We start from the raw sequence: 11,159 nt of genomic DNA, 5'->3' as shown, positions 1-11,159 counted from the left end.
ATTACATTATATTACATCTTACTATGTACTTTCTAGTGTCTTCGTGTACCTCTATTTCACTACCAATCAATATCTATCTCTCCTTCCTCTTCATCTTAAAAAAATAAAATAAAAAATACTCCTACCTATACCTTAGTCAGTTTTAACTATTTACCTTATTTGTTTCTTTTTATTTTTTTATTTCTTTGATTTTTTCTTCACTCCCTTTTATCTAAGTCTACTTCCCACTGTCTCCTCTCTTCTCTCTCACTCTTCCCTTTTCCATTTTCAAAAATTTATTCCCCAAGTATTAGGCATAATGTTCACTTTGTCCTCGAACTTATCCAAGGGCTGATTCACACGTCTTTCTATGCTTACTATGCTCTATGCTTTCTATGCTCTTGGTAATATTCGTAGTCAACAGTTTCGTGAGGTGACCCGATATCATAGTGCACACGACGATGAACGCCAGTTTAGATGCCAATTTGTCCATTTTAACAACAAACCAACCGTTCTTGCTATGGACCGTATTCACAACCACCTTATTGAGCACTACATTGTATTATGTATAATGCCATTAGCCTAAGGCAAGAATTATTTCCATGATATTAAATAACAAAGAATGGAAGTTATCGTGCATCACTGCTGCCAGTATGATGGCATCATCGGGAGTTCTACGAGGTTCTTGAATACGGGCCTAATTCAGACCCTCGTGTGAAGCTCTTCAACCCACGAAACGCCCTATATAATAATCCTATTGTCACCTTTTGGTTTCCCCTTGTGTGGCTCCTCTCCCTCCCCTCCTGCCTCCTCCTCCTCCTCCTCCTCCTCCTCCTCCTCCTCCTCCTCCTCCTCCTCCTCCTCCTCCTCCTCCTCCTTCTCCTCCTCCTCCTCCTCCTTCCCTCACTTATTTATTTATTTATCTTTTTATCCTCTTTGGGACCAAAGGATTCTGTAAGATAAATGAAATTATCTTGTGAGGGTCAAACCAGTATTTAATTATTACAGAACGATTCGGAAAACCATATTAGGATAACAGTTTGATCAGTTTATATTCTTTCAGACAAAGTTGAATTTAGTAGCCCAATATTAGAAAGAAAATCTTTGCCTACATAAACAACTTGGTTGTATTCAATAATGTTATCACTATGACCTATTACGAGCTAGGTCAGCCAAGATCATAAGGCCCAGAGGTCATAATGACATGACCAACAAACAAGGTGAGGTAAGGAGGACCTTGAACCCAAGGATCAAGTGTGAAGACGATCACGCAAGGTGGGTCACACTCGCAGGTCAATCAGGTAAGGTCAACCTCTAAGCTGCAGGTCATGCCAAAGGTCTCAACTGCAATAACGGTCTCATCCCAAGGGTCAAATCAGGTCAAATGGAGTGGTGAGCTGGGAACTGGGTGGAAAGAAGGTGGAGGAATGGTAAAGGAGGAGGGGGAGAGTTAAAAGGACAACAAAAAGAAGGATGGTTATTTTGTCGATTCTTTTTGCTGCCTTTAGGCCTTATGGTATGTAAGAAACAAAGAGAGAGAGAAAGAACAAGAGAAAATTAAAGAGAGGGAAAAGAGCGACAGAAAGGAGTAGGCAAAGGAGAGAAGGAATAAGTAAGTGAGAGAGAGAACAGTAAAACGAGAGGGAGAAAGAAAATGACAGGAAGAGAGAAAGGTGTAGGGATGGAGTAAAGGAAGGGGATGGGTGGGGTGTCGGGTTGGGGTTCGGGGGTGGGGGGGGTTGAGTATAAAAGGTGAGGAGACCGAAAACGTGAGGACCCCCTAACAAGGGTTGTACTGTCCCGCCTATAAATCTCCTACCGCCACGTCAGGAGTAATTGCCTTCCTTTTTACAGCAACCTCCATCTTTGCCGGGTGCCCTCGCGTGCGAGAGCTCCCGTTGGGGGGGGGGGAGGAGAAAGGGGGAGAGGGGGAGGAGAGGGAAGGAGGATGGAGGAGGGAAGGACATGAGAGAAAGGGCAGGGGGAGGAGACAGGATGTCTGTGGTACAATATTGTGTGTGTGGTAGGGGGAAGGGGAGAGGAACGGGTGGGTAAGGGGAAAAATAGTGGGAGGCAGAGAGATTGACGACAGTGGAGAGTGGGAGGGGAAATGGGAGGGGGAAGGAGGAGAGTATAGAGTGAAGAAGGGAGGGAGCATGGAAAAAGGGACAAGGAAAGAATAAGGAAGGGATAGAAAGAAGGAGAGGGAAGGATGAATATGATACAACACATAAATTATGTGTCCTGCGGGGGATTAAAGAGGGTTGTCTATGAAATGCTGGCATATAGAATCAAGAGCAGCAAGGCTGTTCTAGTTCTGTTATCTTCTCATTTAGACATAATGGAGCCTTGTGGTGTAACTAATCTTTCCTCAGGTGACCTGATAACAGCCAATCTGAGGCGTCGCCTCTTGCTGACAAAACAATTCCTCAGATCCTCCCTTGGGACAATACCGATGTAGGAGAAGTCTTAGCTGGGCCGGTAGGTAGGCTCCACCACTATATTGTCTCTATTTACTGAAATATTTTTTCATCCATAACCAATGTATAAAGGTGGAAAACACAAGGAAATGGACGAAACAGGTTTCGTGATATCTTGATGTATATTGTTGTAATTCTGTGATGTGCAGAAAGGGGCAATGGATATGCAGAAATATTCCTTTGTATTCCAGCTATTTTGGTGTGTGTGTGTGTGTGTGTGTGTGTGTGTGTGTGTGTGTGTGTGTGTGTGTGTGTGTGTGTGTGTGTGTGTGTGTGTGTGTGTGTGTGTGTGTTTGTGTGTGTGTGTGTGTGTATGTGCATATGTTCGTGTATGTGTGTGTGTGCATATGTTCGTGTGTGCGTGTGCTTTTGTGTGTGCGTGTTTATGCATGTATGTAATGTATAAAAGCTATGTTATATACTTATATGTTCATACCAACATATGTACACATATATCCACAGGAAATGTTCTATATTAAGAATTGTGTTCCTGAGTTCATATGACATATCAACAACAAAAAGAAAAAATAATAATAATAAATAAATGAATAAAAAAGATAGAAAAAAATAGAACGAATCATCCAATTGGGTCTTTGTCCCAGATGTTACGCGGCTCGACAACATACAATCAGTGACATAACATGCAACCAATTTTTGACATCCATATCCTGTTAGGTAAAGTTATTACACACAGACGCACGCACGCACGTACTCATAGACACACAAATACATATGTATTAATATGTAAGCATACACACATACACACACACAAGCATGCACGCAAGCACACACACACACACACACACACACACACACACACACACACACACACACACACACACACGCATATATATATATATACATATATATATATATATATATATACATATACATGTGTGTGTGTGTGTGTGTGTGTGTGTGTGTGTGTGTGTGTGTGTGTGTGTGTGTGTGTGTGTGTGTGTGTGTGTGTGTGTGTGTGTGTGTGTGTGTGTGTGTGTGTGTGTGTGTGTGTGTGTGTGTGTGTGTGTGTGTGTGTGTGTGTGCAATTCACCATGGTTTTTGGATCACGTGTTGGACTCGTGATCGACAGCTATTTCCCTCACAAAAAAGAGATCAGAGCTCGTATGACCGATCTATCGGTAATGCTGTGACCTTACACGCACACACACACCCAACTCCCCGCCCACGAGAGTTGGAGTAACGATTCGAAGCGCAGCGATACTGAAATAATTTCAGCCCTGGGCAGGATTTGAACCAGGTACCGCTGGCACCACCGTAACAACAGTCTGGTACTCTACCAACCGCGCCACCAAGTGTGTGTGTGTGTGTGTGTGTGTGTGTGTGTGTGTGTGTGTGTGTGTGTGTATTCACTTGGTCTTTGGATCACGTGTTGGACTCGTGATCGACAGCTATTTCCCTCCTGGAAGAGAGCTCAGAGCTCGTAGGTCCGATCTATGGGTAATGCTATGACCTTGCACACATACACACCCAACTCCCCGCCCACGAGAGTCAGAGTAACGACCCGAAGCGCAGCGGTACCGAAATAATTTCGTCCCTGGGCAGGATTCGAACCAAGAACTGTGGGCCACTATGGTGGCAGTTCAGCGCTCTACCAACTACGCCACCGAGTGTGTGTGTGTGTGTGTGTGTGTGTGTGTGTGTGTGTGTGTGTGTGTGTGTGTGTGTGTGTGTGTGTGTGTGCTTGTGTGTGTGTATGTGTGTGTTTGTGTGTCTGTGTGTGTGTGTGCGCTTGTGTGTGTGTGTTGGGGGGAGTGTATGCGTATGTACTGGATACATGATAGAGTACCCCATTCTCAACAAATACATATAACTTAGAACACAATCATCTTATCCGGCCAGAGGATGCCACCTAGTGCCGTATCTGCAGTGCCAAGCACAGTCTCCTCATCCCCTTTCCCACCCCCATCCACCTCATGACGTACAGAATCTCTTTATCTCTCCAGAGATGCCTCTCTCATGGCTCCCAAATCTCTTTCCCCGCTGCTGTCTGGGGACTATGATACGAGAGAAAATGGATGGGAAGAGAAGAGAGAAAAAACAAACAAACAAACTAGCGACAAACTTACGGATAAATGATGAAAATGAATATAGAAGACGATTAATGGAGAGCCAAAGGTGTCAAAGAAAATGGAGTGCGTGGTGAAGAGAAGAAACTGGGAAATTGGGTGAACCGGGAGGGGCGAAATGGCAGCAAAGGATAAACTAGGGGGAATTCAGGAGCTCATGTGTCGAATCAAAGAAAATGGGATGCGCGCATGTGCATGCACACACGAATACACAAACACACACACACACACGCGCGCGTTGCACACATGAACACACGTAAATACGGACAGGCATCTAAATACTCTCTCTTTCTCTCTCTCTCTCTCTCTCTCTATATATATATATATATATATATATAAATATATATATATATATATATATATATACATATATATATATATATATATGTTTTTGTGTGTGTGTGTGTGTGTGTGTGTGTGTGTGTGTGTGTGTGTGTGTGTACGAAACTCAAGACTAAGGCTCCTGTGTTTTCTACTCCACTAACGTCAACCTGTACGGATGTCTCAACACACACACACACACACACACACACACACACACACACACACACACACACACACGCACACACACACACGCACACACACGCACACCCACACCCATACACCCCCCCACATATATATATATAGATATATATATATATATATATATATATATATATATATATATATATATATATATATATATATATATATGTTAGATATATATATAGATAGATATACATATCTATATATAAATATACTATATCTATATCTATACATATATCTATATCTATATATACATATACATATAAATACTTATATATATATATATATATATATATATGCATTTAGACATGTATATATATAATCATGTTGGTATCTATGAGATACAACATTGTTCCACCAGTCATCCTACTCTTCGGTTATTGCAATAGCATGTTTCATATGCCATTAAATCAGCATCGTCCATGTCTTCCATTAATCAGCCCCTCAGCTCATCTCTCATCGTACTAAACGTTGTACCTGGTATCTCAAATAGTAATGCTCTAATAAAGTCACTGGTTGAGTTGATTATGCGGCACGTATTGTGTAAATTGTGTACTTAGACTCTAAACATTAAATCCCGCCAACAGTGAATCTAGGTAAGGGAGTATTGAGTCAAACTTCTTGTCTGCAGTGATTACCAATTGATTCATTTTGTGAATTGTACGTAATGTGTTTATCCAATGGTTGTGAGATTCTGAACAAGAATAGATTGCCCGGCGTTATTAGGAAAACTAATGACATATCAAGAGCACTTGTTACAGTTCACTAATGTATACTATCTCAATATAATGATTAAGATAAGCCTTACTGGTACCTAGCTAGGGTTATCATATTATTGCAGCGTTAGTACTCTTTCTTAAGTGTAATAAATTGATGATAAAGTATATGTACATGGTGTGGTGATACAGAGAGCATGGTTGAGTAATAGTGTAGTCTTTTGAAACAAGGATTTTGTTCACTAGTGTAGTGAGCTGGGTGATGTAAATATAATGAAAAATGACACACATCAGATTTACATCACCTGTAATAACACAACGTTATAAGGTCAACCACAATACTCTAATGATGTCTTTCGTTTGAATAAAATCACCTGTAGTCAGTCAGAATAGAATATATTGATTACATTACAGTTGCAACAGGGGTTAGTCGAAATAGCATTTGAACTCTTTCGCTGTGACGTTTTATAAACCGAATTGACTGGCATTAGCCAAAATAATATCAGTAAAATATTTAACCCTAGAATAGCATTTTGATAGAGGAATTAATTCGTTGTGTTGAATACAAGTAAAACCTATGGCGCGGAAACGTGGTTACAGAAAAAAACAAAAACACAAAAGCACGATACAAAACAGCAGTACAAACAGCGTCGTGCAGAAGAAATGCGGTAAAGAAAAGTGTTATAAGGAGGTAATCTTCTTATGTACCACAAGAACCCGGACCATTTTAGAACCACCTCCAGACCTAACAACTACACAAACCTCATCACCGCTCCTTGAGTCCGCGGAAGACTGAAATCGCGATTCAACAAGCTATATTCATAGCCATTACAGCACCCAGGAGGTCCGACTACAGCGCTCTACAGACTTCGCTACTAAATCATAGGTGAGTGGGATGGGCAGACTCGTGTCGTAATTTAGAGGATTGTAATTCTCCGCGCGCCCAACTGGATTCAATAATTCGCCCTACTTTACCCAAGTCCATTTCCGGGGTGAAAATACCGAAAATGGTCTTTCAGATCCCTAATTTCTGAGAACACTGTCAAGAAAGACCCTATTAAACGCCAGTGTGGGTCATAGCACATGCGTCTTCCTTTGCACAATTAACTACTGAAATATGTGCGTCCAATTTATTGACCAAATTACGTATGCGTGTATACATATACGTATATACTTATGTATATATGTATGTATGTATGTGTGTATGCAAAGAAATCACAAAACACACGTGATGAACTATTTTTGCAGAAACCACCGGGAAATTGAAAAAACAGATACCGAACGTTTTCGTCTATTAAGACATCTAAAAAAAAATGTATGTGTGTATATACAAACTGCCCTTTGCTACCCAATTTCATCCTTCTGAGAGAGACGATTCGTTGTCTGAGAGTTAGCCTTTATTATGGCAATGTAATTTTACTATGTCTTTTTAATTAATACAAAAATTAACATATTGCCAACTAAGGCATCTTAATCTGATTAACGAAAGATGATTCAAGACTCATCAGAATATTTTACATTATATTACACTATTGTCATAATATCTATTATATTATATCTTGTTTAACACATCATACTGCAAGAGGAGAAAAAATATATTCATATTACACAATGGGGAGTTTGGGCTTTATACATTGTACGTCATTCCCGGCTCGACAACAACAACTATCGTCACGTCTGCCAAATAAACAATGAATTTCCGTGCAGGTGTGGGAGCTCTAACTCCGTTATTATTTCAAAGGGGAGCCGAGCTTACAAATCATTACAAAAAGAAGATGACGTTTATAACAACATAAAAAATCAAAGGGTACGTAAAAATGTGTATATACATGTTTGCGTGCGTCTGTGTGTTTGTGTATCTACTCGTCTTTTCATGTGTGAATGTGCATATGTGTGCGTATGTGCATGTGTTTGTCTGTTGTATTATTTTTTTCGTATGTACGTGTTTCCGTGTGTGCATGTGTATACTTGCGTGCATGTACGTATTAGCGTGTTTATACACATGTGTGACTGCATACGTGCGCGTACATGCATGTACGAGTTAAGGAGCGCGCGTCTTAACTCGTTCGTGTGTGTGTGTGTGTGTGTGTGTGTGTGTGTGTGTGTGTGTGTGTGTGTGTGTGTGTGTGTGTGTGTGTGTGTGTGTGTGTGTGTGTGCGTGTGTGCGTGCGTGCGTGTCCGCGTTTTGTGTCTGACGATAACATATTCCGATTCACTCTTCCCTGAAATACTACAGGAAGTACTGCTTCAGGGCCTGGGATGAAAACGGTTAAATAAACTTAATTAGCACTGGAGTATAGCTAAACAACTCAACACAATCTACATAAAAACTTACAAAGTTATCTTTAGTTCAACAGTACACATAAACTAACCCTCAGGCGCTTCTTGTAAAAGATATAAAGATATAGAGTAGAATGGAACGGCTGCTATGGTACTTAGGACTTTAATTCGACACTATAGAATTTGTAACAGGGTGTAGATACGGCGTGAAAGTGGGGAGCTATAGTTGTTGAGTAGCCATATTCCCTTCCGATGGAATCAGACAATCAACTTCGATGTAATTGCAGCGATAAAAACAATTAGTTCCGGAGACGTGGCCAAAGAGGAGATTTACAAAGAGATATGTGACTTCGGGACGGAACAACTCAGCAGGAGTCCGGACGAGTCAGCACTAGGTCCAGACATGTAAACACTGGGTCAGGATGGGTCAAGATGGGCCAAAACAGGTCATAAAAAGTCGGGATAGGTCGGATAAGGCCAGGTCAAGGGATAGAGCAAGACTATAAGACATGATCATCACAAAGATAAGAAGGTGAGGATCTTACGCCAGGAGGCGCTGAGTAGTTACTGCTGAAGCCGTCACCTTTGCCCTATGTATTTGGACTGTTGGGCCAGGTAACACTGCTTTGAATCTAAGATAACTGTGGGACTCGAACCCACAACCAAGTGAATGCGAGTACGGCACACATCCCATTACGCCATCAACGCAATATAGTTATAATGCATCAACATGCAATTATATTCAATGAAATAAGACCCTTTTCCACTACTCATTGCTTAAGAACTTGTTTCCCTTCCAACCTGAGACTCTTATTCAGTTACATGAAACCCTCTGTCCAGCAAAAAAGTTTAGACAACCTCGACCCATTCATTGCTTCCGACACGTACATTTGTCGTGGCTGTCACCGGGCGAAAGGGTTAATGTGCAGTACGAACGATATGGGGTTGAACGGGCACGTATTCATACGTATACGGACATGTACATACACGCGCACACACCCATACATACACAGCACACACATACATATACACACATGCCCACAAAAACACACACGAAAACACACACACACACACATACACACACACACACACACACACACACACACACACACACGCACACACACACGCACACACACACACACGCACATACCTACATATATATATATATATATATATATATATAAAATATATATACATTCATAAATACACGCATATATATATATATATATACGTACATATACGGTATATTGCAGTAATACGTGGGTACATGAAATAAAAGATTCGGTGATAAAACGTGTAATGATTATTAGGAAAAAGAGACCAAATTACTTGAATGGGCCATAACGACCTGCGGACTGCTAAAGAACGAACTTGTACGAGGACATAAAACTTACAACCTAAACCTCGTATAGATATGCAGGCCATAAAAGTACCTGGCTCTTGCGCAGATATAAAAGCCAAGGAAGGACTGGATCCAAAAGAGATATGAATATTGACCCTTTTGAGTACTGGGTACCACTTCTTCCTTTGTTATGACTTCCGTTAGGTTAGGTTATTCAACTCTTTGAAGACCTTTCTATACCAAAAGGGTTATTGAGTATCTTGATTAATATTTTCCATAATAGGTGGCTCTCATGCTTTTCATCTTATCTACCATCATTTTACGAGTGTTTGTTTTAATTTCGTATTCTCCCCTCTTGGTGATAATAATCTTGATTTTACATCAGTGTATCTATGTAGGGTCACGAAATTTACATTTCTTATATCTAAACTAAAGTCCGGCTATGTTTATATGTAAACATAACATTTAGTAGATAAAACAAATATTTCATTCAGGAACTATATTAGATTTGTTTACAGATCATATTGAATGTGTTATTTATCATTATATGGCTTCTATCGGGTTATACTATCTATATCTGAGGTTCCCTATCAGTTACGATTAAGCAACCATTAAAGGGTGCCATTTTCCCTATTATTACTACTGCCTCCATGTTATTTAATTCATAGTCGAAAAACATCCTACCATATATACATATATATATATATATACATATATATATATATATACATATATTATCGGAAAAATTCTCAAAACACTGGACTCAGAGTAACAGAATTTATTACTCTGAGTCCAGTGTTTTGAGAATTTTTCCGATAACATGGCTCCTGGACTCCAGCTCTTTACGAACACACACACACACACACACACACACACACACACACACACACACACACACACACACACACACACACACATATATATATATATATATATATATATATATATATATGGTGGAAATGTACGCCATAATTAGAAATAATATAAAGTAGGAGGAAATATTTTAAACTTGAGATATGAAGCATATCAAGCTTCTTGTGAATTGGTTTTTATCTTAACGTATGCAAGTTGGCATTTTATTGTGCTTATTTTGTCCTTGATTCATGTAATTTCTCATCATTTGTGTACTGCATCATGTATCCCTTTTCCAAAATTTTGTGTTCACTTTTACGCCCTTTTTCAGTAAATGTATTCAACACTTATTAAAAAAACAAAAACAAAAAAAAACACAGATGTTGGTAACGATGAGGACGAAGATCGTGATAGCCATGAGCACAGTTATGACTTTGATGATGATGATGATGATAATGGTGATGATTGAAACTATAATTGTTAAGGAGCTGGTATTAATATAGGACAACCAGACTTCAAAATGTGCACACATTCTTTATTTACATAACGCCTAGTCTACATCCTACTCGTACATTCATCATCTTGTTGGATAAAAACAACAAAATTATAATCCATGTATCGGATTAATCCACACAAGTCTGAGCCCGAAAAGTAACACTGTATAAGTGTCATTGACCCCTGAGGTCAACGGAAGCCAAGGCTTGGATCACAAAAATTCAACGAAACAACGCGTAATATCACCGTAGACTTTCTCTAAAATGTCTCTTCCAAAACATCCCATGGAGAAAAGTTCGCTGAAGATGAACTGGAGAGACCCATGAAGGAGGAGGAGTAAAAGGGGGAAAGAGGAGGAGGATAGGAGTCCATAAGTGTGGAGAAAGAGGAAGAGAAGGAAGAA

The 11,159-nt window shown here is 40.0% G+C and overlaps 1 protein-coding gene across 3 annotated transcripts in view; it reads right to left on the bottom strand.

The window, feature by feature from the left end:
• The window catches only part of LOC143039945 (discoidin domain-containing receptor 2-like), a 1,367,746-nt gene that overhangs the window by 318,938 nt on the left and 1,037,649 nt on the right, over positions 1-11,159 (bottom strand). The window lies entirely within an intron of this gene.

This window comes from Oratosquilla oratoria, chromosome 27 (assembly GCF_046742065.1).
Source record: "Oratosquilla oratoria isolate Oo_2021 chromosome 27, ASM4674206v1, whole genome shotgun sequence".
Taxonomy (NCBI): domain Eukaryota; kingdom Metazoa; phylum Arthropoda; class Malacostraca; order Stomatopoda; family Squillidae; genus Oratosquilla; species Oratosquilla oratoria.
The sequence above is the reverse complement of the archived record's forward strand: the minus strand, read 5'-3'. Positions and strand labels throughout refer to the sequence as shown.